At 40.2% G+C, this 4,040-nt stretch overlaps 1 non-coding gene across 1 annotated transcript; it reads left to right on the top strand.

Annotated features, from left to right (window-relative positions):
- The first annotated feature begins 1,031 nt into the window (after nucleotides 1-1,031).
- On the top strand, nucleotides 1,032-1,105 carry TRNAV-CAC (transfer RNA valine (anticodon CAC)). The gene has a single exon. It is a non-coding gene; the product is annotated as a tRNA-Val (tRNA).
- The last annotated feature ends 2,935 nt before the right edge of the window (nucleotides 1,106-4,040 follow it).

Below are 4,040 nucleotides of genomic sequence, written 5' to 3' on the forward strand. Positions count from 1 at the left end.
GAGGGCGGTGACAACAGATCCAAATGGTGTTGAATACATATTGAAGTTGAAGAGGTGGGCTGGCTCAGGTGCCTTAGTGTTGAAACATGAATGGGGGAAGCTCGTGCGCGCAAACGGGTTGCAGCTGGGGGATTCCGTTGTCGGATGGGGGCATCGCGTGGATGATGGATTCCGTTTGTTTCTCTACATTATCAAGAATCAGTTCAATTAGAAGCCATGAACAGCCGAAATCTCAGATCCCGAGCGCTATCAAGACTTGTGTCTGTTGTTAGTATTTTAAGTTTATGTCACGTCATTAATGTAATAGGATAGAGAGTCGGACGTAATTATAAGTCCCTTTCTGGGTTTTCTATGTGGTTCTTTCCCGGATCGCACAAGAGAGTCGAACCACCCTAGGGTCCTTAGTATAAATAGAGACTTGTTTGACTTAATCCCTTTAAGAAATACTCCCTCCGTCCACGAATAGGAGTCCCGTTTTTCCATTTTGGTCCGTCCACAAATAGGAGTCCCGGTTCATAATTACTATAAATGGTAAAGAGGCCCCACATTCCACCAACCCATTCCACTCACATATCATTTAAAACTAATATATACAAGTGGGACCCCTATTCCACTAACTTTCTTCCACTCACTTTTCTTAACATTTCTTAAAACCCGCACCAATAAGAAATGGGACTCCTATTGTTGGACGGAGGGAGTATTAATTAAGCCTTTTTTTAGTTAACTTGTTTCCTCACTTTCACGCATCAAGTCCTTGAATATGTTTTTGCTTTTTATTGTGTAATGTAATTGAGTCATAGAGTAATATAAATTCTTTTCAAGCAGAAATTCCTTATCTGTTTCCTCATTTATATACATTTCTTGTTTGTTCTCGCCCTTCAATCTGTTTTTGACTCATTTCTATTAGTTGGAAGAGTGGCTTCCTCTTTTCTCTAGTACGAGATGATTTTTTGTCTTACTAAAAATGAAATTGTTCAATTATTTCTATGATGAATTAGTTAAAGAGAAGAGTGAAAAAAGGGAATTATAAGGTCTGGGTGGTGTAGTCGGTTATCACGCTAGTCTCACACACTAGAGGTCCCCGGTTCGAACCCGGGCTCAGACATTTTTCATTTTGGTTTTATAACTTTCATTCAAACTACTGTTGATAACTTGGTGGAGCTCCGGTTCAATCCCGGGTCAGACATTTTCACTTTCATTTATTCTTCTCCTTTTCTTGGCATCATTGGTACAGTTTCACTGAGTTTATAGTGTGTTTAGTAATTAGTTTAACTTAGTTATATAACTTGGTTATATAACTTAGTTGCAAAATAGGTCATAGTATGAACTTATGAAGACATTTATTGTAGGTATTATATGATGTCTGAATGTAAAAATAAATTATATTCTGTCTTGTAATCAGATAGAATTAACCCTAAATTGATTTGAATTTGTTTACTATACATACTTGTTGGTAGTAACTAGTAACCAATTCATAACCCTAAATTGATTTGAATTTGTTTACTATACATACTTGTTGGTAGTAACTAGTAACCAATTCATACTAAGATATCAAACATTTTCACGAAAATTAATAATTCTGGTATTAATAATTGACTAAATTCATACGAGGGTCAGGAAGCATGCTGTATAATATAAGTTGAATGTTGGAGGACAATGCAGCTGCTTCTTGTTGGAACTAGAAAGTGAAGAACACAAAAGAAGGAAAATATTTGTATGCTGAACGTATATCAGAAGATGACTCAAAGTGACTTCATTATTCCACTAAAATGAGGTGCTATTTATAAGCCCTCTAAGAACACAACATGCAAAATATCTTAACTAAAAATAGCTAACAATCAGGAACACTATCTAAACAATACTAGCTAAGAAATAGGAATGCTGAAAACTAATAAAGACTAAGTCACGATAAGCTTGAGCTGTCAATTATGAGTGAGCAATCTTCATTCAACACTCCCCCTTGATTCATAATTGCACACTCCGAGCATATTTCTGAACTTGACGTGCTTCTCCGAAGACAACGACTTGGTGAAAATATCCGCCAAGTTCTCAAGGCTGCTGCAAAACTTCAAAGAGATGACCCCTTCATTAATCAAATCTCTTATGAAGTGAAACTTAATATCGATGTGCTTCGTTCTCCCGTGCATAACTGGATTCTTTGCAATCGCAACAGCTGATCGATTATCACAAAAAATTCCAGTAGCCTCCTTCTGCTCGTGCTCGAAATCAGCCAATAACCTTCTCAACCACACTCCTTGACAAGCTGAAGAAGTAGCAGCCACATACTCTGCTTCTGCAGTCGAAAGCGCTGTTACTCCTTGCTTCTTCGAACTCCATGTCACAGCTCCAGACCCAAGATTGAACACGAAGCCTGAAGTACTTCGCCTATCATCCACCGAACCTGCCCAATCACTGTCCGTGAGCCCAACCAACTCAAAATCAGCAACATTTGAGTACCATATACCAAAATTTTGAGTTCCAGCTATGTAGCGAAGAATCCTTTTTGCAGCTCCAAAATGTTGACGTGTTGGATTGTGCATAAATCTGGAAACCATACCAACGGCGAAGGCAATATCGGGCCTCGTATGCGTTAAATAAATCAAACCTCCAACTAGACTTCGAAAGCTTACTGCATCAGCTTCCTCCGTACCATCTTTGAGCTGCAACTTTTCATTCATATTCATGGGAGTAACTGCAGCTCTGCAATTCGTCATGTTGAAGCGTTTGAGAAGATCCTCGGCATACTTTTTCTGGAAAACGAACACTCCATCTTCTCCTTGCTTAATTTCCAATCCAAGAAAATAATTAAGCAAACCCAAATCTGTCATCTCAAACATATTCATCATACTCTCTTTGAACTCAGTAACGAGAGAGTCAGAAGATCCCATATATATTATATCATCAACATATACACAAACAAGGAGCAAGCTACCGTTACTTCCCTTCTTTGCATACAACGTAGGCTCATTAGCACTTCGTTCAAATCCATCTTGCTGGAAAAACGAATCCAGCTTGCTGTACCATGCTCGGAGCCTGCTTCAAGCCATATAAAGCTTTCTTCAACCTGTAGACCTTATCCTCCATGCCTTCAACAACGAATCCTTCCGGCTGCACGACATAGACTTCCTCCTCCAAGTCTCCGTTCAGAAACGCAGACTTGACATCAAGTTGATAGATAGGCCACTTAAGATGTGCAGCCAAAGCCAAGAACATTCTCACGGTTTCAAAGCGAGCAACCGGAGAGAACGTTTCCTCATAGTCGATGCCCTACTGCTGCGCATAGCCCTTGACAACCAAACGAGCCTTGTGTTTCTGCACACTCCCATCTGCATTATACTTCGTCTTGAACACCCACTTCAAGCCAATTACACTCTTATTTTCCGGCAAGTCTTCCAGCATCCAAGTTCCATTCTTTTCAATTGCTGCAATCTCCTCATTCATTGCATTCTGCCACTTCTCTTCTCCAGCAGCATCATGGAACCGATTTGGATCCGCAACCATAAGAGCAAAAGTACATCTCTCATAAAGTTCAGTTAGAGACCTATAGCCTCGTGGAGGGGGTGTTTCGAGAGATGAACAACTACTTAATGAAGGTGGTGTATTTAAGTTTGGAGGATTTATAGGGCTGGTATGAGGCGTATTTGGAGGAGTAATATTTGGTGAGTTTAAGGGGCTGTTTTGTGGTGAATTCGGAGGGCTGCTGTGCGGCGAATTCACACCAGAATCCGCATCACTCGTGTCCAGCGGGAAGAGAGTATATGGATCATCTTGCTTGCTCTCCCAATCCCAGCCAGCATCTTCATGAAAAACGTCTCTGCTGATAATAACTTTTCCACTAGGATGTTTATATAGCTTGTATGCTTTAGATTGAGAAGAGTACCCAATGAAGATACACTTTTCAGATTTCTCGTCAAGCTTTCGACGATGTTGAGAGCTCACCAAAGCATAAGCTACGCATCCAAAAACCTTTAGATGGCTCACCGTCGGCTTCGTACCTCCCCAAGCTTCATATGGTGTGCGATTTTGAACAGCTTTTGTAG

This window comes from Salvia hispanica, chromosome 2, assembly GCF_029641045.1.
Source record: "Salvia hispanica isolate PSC_SH4W2 chromosome 2, Shi_PSC_v1, whole genome shotgun sequence".
Taxonomy (NCBI): domain Eukaryota; kingdom Viridiplantae; phylum Streptophyta; class Magnoliopsida; order Lamiales; family Lamiaceae; genus Salvia; species Salvia hispanica.